General features: G+C 43.6%; 2 pseudogenes; both read left to right on the forward strand.

Annotated features, from left to right (window-relative positions):
• Positions 1 to 374: 374 nt before the first annotated feature.
• LOC123609932 lies at positions 375 to 1,923 on the forward strand (annotated as a pseudogene).
• A 6,675-nt stretch (positions 1,924 to 8,598) lies between these two features.
• Positions 8,599 to 8,716, forward strand: LOC123609970 (annotated as a pseudogene).
• The last annotated feature ends 1,367 nt before the right edge of the window (positions 8,717 to 10,083 follow it).

Genomic DNA, 10,083 nt, shown 5'->3' on the forward strand with positions numbered 1-10,083 from the left:
GGGAGTTAATTAACTTATCCAAGATTATCCAAGCAAGTAATTGGCAGCCTCAGAATTCGAACCCAGGCAGTTGGGTCCTGTTCACTTACTTACCTGACCATCACTCTACACTCTCTGCTGCAAATAATGATTAACCATTTAGTATATTTTAAGCCTTGTCCTAAGCACTGGGAGCACAACAACGAACAAGGCAGGTAGAGTCCTTGCCCTCATGGGTTTCATGAAACAGTGGGAGATATAGATAAATAAGCATTTAGAACACAGGATTCTAAGTATTAGCCTAGAGGAGATACAGTGTGCTTAAGTCCGATTATTTTTGGAGGGAGAGGGATCTCAGGAAGAATTCCTTGAAGCAGTAAACAAAAACCGGAAAGATGAGTAGGAGTATTTCACCCACCAGGAGAAATAAAGTTGGAGGTGAGAGGGTAAAGAGGAGGGTGAAAGAAAGAGAACTCGCAAAGGGAAGAGAGTGCATGGAGCATGGGCAGAATGAAAAGCGCTTCTGGCAGCCCCAGACCCCCAGCCCTGCCTCACCACACTGCCCCATTGCCCTGAGGCCTCCATGGGGCCAGGCCCCTGCCCACGTTGCTCACCTCCTCTGCGTGGGGCCCTGCAGCAACACACGCCTGGGGGTTCCCTGGTCGGAGTCATCCTCCCAGCCCCCCAAGAGGAGGAAAAAGAGATACCTGCGGCCCGACAAGCACCCCCTACACCTACACCTACTTGGCCATGATTTCCTGGGGGATCCAGACCGGGCCCTCCCGCAGGTTGAAACTGGCCCAGATCATTCATCAGGTTCAGGCTGGGTTCCCCAACTACTGGGAGGACTACGAGGGCTGGGAGGATTCCATCCACCACAACATCTCCTCCATCCATGCTTCGGATGCTTCTGCAAGGTACTTACGGACCCTGAGAAGCCCCAGGCCAAGGGCAACTCCCAGGAAGTAGATGTGAGCCTGATCCCGGTGGAGGTGCTGCGGCTGCAGAACACTGCCCTGTGCCGGCGCTGGCAGAGCAGGAGGGGTGCGGGGAACCCTCGCCAAGGACCCAGGCCCTTAGGTGCTGCACGGCTGGCCCTGCTGGCTGCCCAGACCCCAGCCACCGCCTAGTGAGGGCCTCAGCATAGTGTCTTTGCTAAGGGACCTCAGGGAGGGGGGCCACGGAACAGCCCCAGTCAGGCAGGCTCTGGGCACAGAGGAGGTGTCCACTCCACCTCTGACCTCCGAGAGGACTTTGTGGCACCTCTGCCCCCTCCCCGGGCCCAGGAAGAGACTTCCCAGGGGAAAACCATCAGGCCCTCGTCCCTCTCCCCTGAGCACAGAGCCTGGCTCCTCTACTTACGGCAGGGTACCCCAGGCCCCTGGGGACTATCCAGTAGAAGTCACAGGGCCTCACTTTGGGGACACCTGCCCACCTCCTGCTGCCAATCTACACTCCCCATGTGATAATGCCCCTGGTTCCACTACCACCCACATCCTGTCCCCAGTGCCCACCTTCAACCAGCCCAGCCTACTAGGGGGTGGCCCTTAAACCCATGCCCCTTCCCCTCCACTGTGGGGGCTGCTCTGGGATCTAGATGCCCTCTTCTAGGGGGTGCTGCCCAACAAGAGCATCTATGATGTGTGGGTCAGCCACTCCCTGGATCCAGCTGCCTCCACCCCAGGTTGGCTACTGTCCTGTGCAGCCTGCAGGCTCTCAGGGCAGGGTCTCCTTTCCCTGTCTACCACTTGCTGTCACCATTGGCTTTTTGGGGAACCAAAGCCAAGAGGTCCAAGAGGTGTCTATGACCACAGCAGCCTTGAAACACCAGACACCAGCGGTGCTGGGAATCCTCAAGTTTCATTGGACCACCCTACAGAAGGCTGTGGCCCAGCTAGGCACCACCCTGGCTCTGACAGTCAGTCATGCCTCTCCTATCCCTAGAAGCAAGACTGAACCGAGTGGAGGCTTTACTTGGAGTAGGCCCTCCCTGATCCCACTTCCTCTCCATGTGTCAGTTCCTCTCCCTGGCTCTGGACTGGGGGAGGGAGACCCTAACAGTGGTTCCAGCCTCAAGTCCTATTCTCCTCATTTGCCTGGGAATGAGGTAGCAGCTTTTTGGGGGAAGGAAATCAAGACCCTACTTGGTTTTTTTTTTTTTTTAATGTTTGTTTATTTTTAAGAGATGGAGAGACAGAGTGTGAGTAGGGAAAGGGCAGAGAGAGAAGGAGAGATACAGAATCCGAAGCAGGCTCCAGGCTCTGAGCTGTCAGCACAGAGCCTGATGCCGGGCTCGAACCCACCAGCCGTGAAATCGTGACCTGAGCCGAAGTCGGACGCTTAACCGACTGAGACACCCAGGCACCCCAAGACCCTACTTAGTTTTCATGGTGCTAGTGGAGAAGAAAAAAGTAAAGGAACAGACAACATTAAAAAAGAAAAAAAAAGCACTTTTGGAGTTGCAGAAAGGAGAGGCAAGAGGCAGGGGGCAAAATCAGAGCTATGGACAGAAGTCAGATCACACAGGGATACACCATCTTTAAAACTTTGAACACTGCCTTTAACCAAGGAACCATTAAATGGTTTCAGAAGTGAGTTTCTTGATCATAGTTGAAATGTATGAAGAACATTATAGCTGCTATGCAGAGCCTGGCTAATAGGAACACCAGACTGAGGGCAGCAAGACCAGTTAACTAGTGCAGCTATGTGGGTGAAAGGTAATAGCAACCTGATCTATAGGCATGGCCGTGGGCAACACGGGAGGAGGAAAAAGTTCAGAGGTATTTAGGGAAGAGGCACAGAACCTGGGCAGGGTGGGGGAGGGAGGGGAGAGTGGGAAAAAAGCTGTCAAGGTTGATGACTAAATTTCTAGTTTGCCAAGTGGGCATGGCATCTTGGTGTAGGACTGGAGGAGGCAAAGAGCTAGATCGAACCAGGGTTGTGTTCCACCGGCGTGTGGAGCGATGGGGGATGAAGGCTGTAGGCAAGAGGATAATTAAAAGGATGGAGGACAAAGTCTAGGTTAAGTAGGGCAGAAAAGAGAAGGGGGAAGGTAAGGAGTTCAAGGAACTGGAGGTTCTTATCTGGCTGTGAGTGAAAAAGGAAAAAATGATGGATTATGGTCAGAAAATGTGATAATGAGACATCAGAGCTGAAGCAGTTCCATGGGACAAAGTAAAAATCTAAAGTAATGCCAAAGGGGTAACAAGACTATGGAAACTCCAGAAAATTAAATATCAAAGAGAGGTGGGGTGCTATCTATCGTAAGGTCAACGGGGTGTTGGATCAGAGAGGGGAACAGAGCTGAATGGAGAAGAGAGTTCTGAAAACAAACAATGGATATATCTACCCTGCTTTGCCTCCCCTGATCTTCCTTTGTCTCCAGTAGAAATCATTTACCTTCCATAGTGGTAACAGGGAAGTGAGGCTGGGTAAGTCTGACCACTCCCAGCAATGGCACAAAGGGCTAGAGCGGCCTGGTCTCAAAGGACCCAGCAGCTGAAGCCTGTTCTCATGAAACCTAAGCGACCCGATCCATGCTGTAGGCCTGTCAAATGCTGTGACTTCTGCGGAGTGCACACATAGAGGAGGGGAGGGGGCCTAATGTTTCCTCCCACACTCACATAAATCACTAAGATCTTTATCCAATATTTATTCAAACATTATTTACTGAGTGCCAGCTATGTGCCAGGTATACAGTCCTAAGGATTTGTAAAACCACAGTTCGAGCCTGAGGGGTGAAGAATCATGCCTGTGCTCCTCTGAAAAACATATCATACTGGCAAAGTAACTGGGGAAGTAATAAATAAAACTAATGTGTGAGGACTTTTTTTAAATTTTTTTTTCAACGTTTATTTTTATTTTTGGGACAGAGAGAGACAGAGCATGAACGGGGGAGGGGCAGAGAGAGAGGGAGACACAGAATCGGAAACAGGCTCCAGGCTCTGAGCCATCAGCCCAGAGCCCGACGCGGGGCTCGAACTCACGGATCGCGAGATTGTGACCTGGCTGAAGTCGGACGCTTAACCGACTGCGCCACCCAGGCGCCCCTGTGAGGACCTTTTAAAGAAGTAAACAAATTATTCTAGTCATCAGTGTTATTTTCTTGCACTAATATCTTGAAAGAAAAAATGTAAATTGGACAGCATAAATATGTAAAATAGTTGGCATGTAGGGGAGAATTTTTCTGCTTTTCTAAAGATTGGAGACTCATTTTTTAAATTTGAGAGAGGGGATGCATAGGGGAGGGGAAGAGGGGGAGAGAGAAAGATAGAAAGAGAGAGAGAGAGAATCTTAAGCAGGCTCCACGCTCAGTGCAGAGCCTGAAGTAGGGCGCAATCCCATGACCCTGGGATCATGACCTGAGCCAAAATCAAGAGTTGGACGCTCAACCTACTGAGCCATTCAGGTGCTCCTAGACTCATTTTTTTAAATGAAGTATCATGACATAACATTATATTAGTTTCAGGTGTACAACATAATGATTTGATATTTGTATACACTGCCATTGATTACCACAATAAGTCTAGATACCATCTGTGATAGATGAATGAATGGATAAAGAAGATGTAATATCTATTAATATGTAATATGTTGATATATATTTTAATATTATAATTATTATAATTTATAATAAATTAAATGTATATATTATATATGTATATGTAAAAAATATGTACACAATGGAATGCTACTCAGCCATAAAAAAAACAAAATCTTGCCATTTGTAACGACATGGATGAAACCTGAGTGCATTACACTAGGTGAAATAGACAGAGAAAGACAAATACTGTATGATTTCACTTACATGTGGAATCTGAAAACCAAAACAAATGAACAAACAAAACAAAACTCATAGAGACAGAGAACAGAATCATGGCTGTCAAGGCTCAGTTTTGAATCATAAAAACAAACATATTAAGCATCTGAGAAGAACCATAATGTTCTAGATGTAACCTAAATAAGTCACAAGTTTAAGCAAAAAGTAATCATTTATGTGATATAAAAATCCCGAAAACTTTAGATGTGAGATTATGTTTCACTCCTTCCCCCAATAACAAGTTGAAGATGCCCAACCTGCAATATTCACAAAACAAACGACTCCTTTCTTCTGTATTTTCCAAGAAACACCTTGCAAATTACTTACTAGAATGATTCAAATTTCTCTTCTCCATTGATACTAGATTTCATTTTAATAAATTCATAAACATACAACTCATTAAAATCTTCAGTCTAACAAAGCCTACAGAACATCAAGATACTTTTAATGCCAAATAGATCACAAAAGAAATTTTTTTTTTTTTTATTTATTCCGGGACATTCTAGTACTCGGCTTAAAGCTATAAGGAAGGATGTAATGTTTTCTCTGTCTACCTATTTATCATCGTATTTATCAAACCCAACTTGAACGTATTATTTCAAATCAAGCTAACATCTTTTTAGCAGCCTAGAACTTGGTCTACAACTCGCTGAATAAAGTGTGTGGTATCTGTGTTCTTCACAGAAATAATGGTGAGAAAGAATCTCATATTTATATCATAGATATACATATATCATACACTTCTAATATAACACACATTTTTTTAAGTGATTGCAACAACTCAATGACCTATCCATTAGCCTGGCTAACATATTAAATCTCTAGGTAGTTTTAAGTGAACTTGAACTTGATTGTTTCTTAGTTCTGCTTCAGAACCCCATGTTCATATGCATGCAATTTCCACAGAAGCGGAAATGTGGATATTGTGGGTCAGTGAGCATTCCTTTCCAGGGTGCTTCTGAGATGAAGCCCCACGATTAACACAGTGCCCTTAATGATGGGCGGGGGACTAAGCATTCCAAGATTGGCCTGGATTCTTGCCAGAAGGGAGAGAAAGGGGTCTTTGTATGTGGACATCTGAAGGGCGGGCATAAACATGTTAGTTGATACTTAACACCCAAAACCAGTGCCAAAACCGTTAGCTCCCCTCAATAGCCTACTCTGGTTTCAACTGTCCGCGACAATGGAGCAGCCACCTCAATATACAAAACTTGCTCTTTAAACATCCTCAGAGGAATTCCCAAAATAGCAGCTGTTAGAAGAAAACAGACTCTAATTCATTGACATATGCGGACCTTTTAATGTTTTTTCTGGAGACAAGTTGCCCAATTTTTTTGTACCTACATGACCATCTATGCATTTTTAATAATTACCTTGTAGGTTCCGTGATGCAATTCCTCCAGGCACTTGAAGAAGCAGCCCAGGATTCACGTTCAGATGAAATTGTCAGTTTTTGCAACAAGAGACGCAGCTAATTTATGTGGTGAATTTCTTATACGTTTCTTTTTCCCCCTGGTTTTCCTTCCCTGCTGTCCTCGTCCCCTTTCTTCTTCAGTACATTAAGAGATGCTGATGTGCCTGCAGCAACATCCACGGGAGGCTGACTGTAGTGAAGCCAGCCCAGACCCGCCTGCCAGGAGCCGGGCCTCTGTGCCGCCTCAGCAGAGCCCGGCCGCTCCCTCCGAGTCCCCTCCGGGATCTCCTCTGCGATCCCCTTCACCAGGCGGGATCTAATCTCATACCTTCAGTAACTTTTGCGGGCCCCGTTTAGCTCTGGCCGACAGTTATCTGTGTCGCATCAATTCCCCATGGAAAGCAAGCAACCACCTATCTCTAGAGAGCCGTTGGCCAGTCGGGTCTGCGGTGGCAGCAGCTTGGGAAACTCTGGTGTATGTATGAGTGGCCATGTGTAGCCAGATAAGAGACTAAAGGGAGATGCTTGCAATTCCAAGTGCTTTGATTTCCTTCTCCCCTATTTATTCATGCAAAATAGGAACTCTACATTAAGAGATCTTGGGGTGGTTTCATCCATATATATATGACAAGCGTCTATGAGGCAGATGGTTAATGACTTTTTGAAAGAACTAGGGGGTAACTCCGAAATGTCAGTTTTCAACAAAGAGCTCCACAAACAAACAAGTGTGGTCACTACAGGACATTGGCCCCGTGGATGTTTATTTAGGAAGGCAACATCCCCACCGCAGCTCTAAATAAAGAATTCTTCCTCATGAGGAAGCCATTCCATGAGCACAACTACAAAACACCATTAAATGTGAAACATATTTAACACACTTATCAAATTATATCTCTTTAAGAATATGTAGAATCATTTTTAAATATATACATAATAATATAGAAGATGGCTATTAGTCATATGTAAAACTGTCATGATTTTTGAATCATCAAGCACTCTAACATATTTTACAGGGTGATAATGTTTAGAAGTTTTATTTAAGGAACTATTTATTTGGAGTAGGATTACAGTGATACCGTCAAGAATGACACACTTTGGGTATAACTCGAAATTCTGGCAAAGGCAAAAGTAGACATTGCAAACTTAACAAGCCTTTTGTGTGACCTAGTTACATTAGAATATATTAGTAAGGTTGCATATCCTAGGTTTTATGTTTCATTAGAAAGGTCATCACCGATTTGGGTTGAAACGTTAAAGAAAGGAGACCGCATTAGCAGAGTGCTCTTTAAGGGGCTGAAGAATGAATGTACTTTGCTTCATTAGAGTTACCTCACTGTAACTTGATAGTCTGATTTTACAGTAGGAAGAGACAATAAGAGGGCTCGAAGTCCCAGGTTCCGCATTCCTCTTGTTGGAAATGGGTAGGTAATTGCACCATGACATTGTTTCTCCAAAATACAAACATAATGCAGTAAAAGCAGCCCACCTGTTTGTTCTGATTATAACCACAGGTATCAGCCCCATGACATGCTAAATCCTAGAAGACCTTAATTTCCAGATTGTAGTGCTCTTTAACATTTACACCACAGTAGTAAGAGATCTTGTGTTCTTTTAAAACATCACAACTTTTAATCCCAGGGTTATTATCAAAACAAATACATGACCAGGTCTCTGTGTGTAATTCTTAGATGTTTTTATGGATTTAACAAAAATATAAGCCTCAATAATCTTCAATAGGTGTTACTTCTAATTATGCCAAGAAGAAATTTTAGATGTTTTGTTGCTATCACTAATGACAAAAAGACGTAAACATACATAATGATTCCTCCTGGAAAGCCTTTTGTTGGAAACTTTAATTTCTATAAAAGAATAATAAACTACCATTTAATCTCCACATTACAAGGGTCAAGTTGTGTTTGGCTCTTTTTGGTTACAAAGAACAAGGTATGCAGATTACCTTCTATAATGGCGTTTATTGTAAAGATACTCAAGAAAGTAAGGAAGCAGGAAATATCTCCCCAAGCAAGGTTTTCGAAATAGCTAAGCAGATCTCATGATTCCACTGCATTGCCAGTAGCTCAACCGCAGCTCCAGGAGTCTGTAAGTGTGTGCCTCAGTTTCCCTCTCCTCCTCCTTCCAGCTCAGGGCTTCTGCTTGTCTCCCTTCAGGGTATGTCTTCACTTCAAAACCACCCTTTTGGTCTCCATCTCTTTTTGGTTATTTTAAAGTCACGCTCCCTAAGAGCAAAGATACCATTTTGGCAATCAGTCCCCATCCGGATTACAGTATCACAGTGGGTGGAGTTATCTTCCCTGGGCACTCAGATGCTGACCTGGGTCTTAGCACTGATTGCAGGCCAATCAGCCACTGATTCTGGCTGTGGCTCGTCTACGGCCATACCACCCTGAACGCGCCCGATCTCGTCTGATCTCGGAAGCTAAGCAGGGTCGGGCCTGGTTAGTACTTGGATGGGAGACCGATTCTGGCTCTGGCTGGAGTAGCAAGATCACAGGACAAGGCAGGAAATGTGTATATAAGGAAATACTTGCTCATAAAAGGACGGTGGGCACGTATTGTGCACTCACAGCACGACGAGCACTCACAACCTCAATTCTAACACAACACAGAGTTCCTCACCAGAGATTCAGCCTCGAACTGCCTACCATCCGTGGGGAAGAATTTGAAGGGCTGGCTATGATCCATTCCTCTAGAGGGACCGGGGTAGATATCAAAAACTCTCATTAGTACCATATTGTCAAGACCTCTTATGGGGTTGCTTATACTAAACTATTCTTTCATCATCTGCCTTTAGCTTTCATTCAAATTAAGAGGAAGGAAAATAGCCTGGTTTTTGGAAATGTTTCTTTGTATTGGCGATAAGAACATTGTTGAGTAGCCCTATCCGGGGCTTGCTCGTATGCAGCTCTATGGGAGAAATTTCCTTTAGGGCTATGTCCTGAGAAAAGTTTCACATGCATCAGAGAGAGTGTTGGTTTCCTCATCACGGATAATTGTCCAAATCTCCCTTTACACTTAGGCTACCGCAAATCTTGAACCTCAACATAGAACACACCTATTTCACCTACGTCCTATTTTGTTTCTGATCTTGACATTTGGTCTCCTTCTTACTTTCCTTAATCTTATTTTTTTATGTTTTTCATTTTGCCTTTTTTTTTACAAATTAATTCAAATCCCTTGAGTAAATAAACAGAATATAATGAATAGTATTTTAATAGACATATATGACAAACAGAGCCTAAGATACAAGAAAAGAACACAATATTTTATCCTATAATCCCGCCTTTCTGAGATTGTCACAAAGGGCCCCTGATATCTGTATGTTCCACTGAACTAAGAATTTAATTGAAAACCACTGCAGAGAAGACCTCACTAAAAAGAACTATCCTAAATTTGAGTAAATATCATAAATAATTTTATATATGAAAATATCACAAGTGTTCAACCCTTATATATTTCCAAATTCCTATTTATATTATCATAATTAGTGCCTAATCCTATAAAATTTATAAGTCAATACCACTTCGAGGACAAACTTTTGTACTTGGCAAAAATGTATAGAAATAAAAGCCAAATTAAAACTGACCACATAGTGGTGATATAAATAGAAATATACAAATTGTCCATATTTTGCCAATAAAAGGAGTGGGATAATCAATGTGATTAGGTGACTTGTTTGTCAAAAGAAAGAAAGAAAGAAAGAAAGAAAGAAAGAAAGAAAGAAAGAAAAGCAAGCTTAAAACTCTTCAAAACCCTATTTCCACTGCTGATTCTCAAGTTCTGTAAGATAGAGTGAATACCTTCTGGTTTTAGTAGAGGAAGGAAATATAGTGACAAATGGCTGTTACGGGAT

This window comes from Leopardus geoffroyi, chromosome B2 (assembly GCF_018350155.1).
Source record: "Leopardus geoffroyi isolate Oge1 chromosome B2, O.geoffroyi_Oge1_pat1.0, whole genome shotgun sequence".
NCBI lineage: Eukaryota > Metazoa > Chordata > Mammalia > Carnivora > Felidae > Leopardus > Leopardus geoffroyi.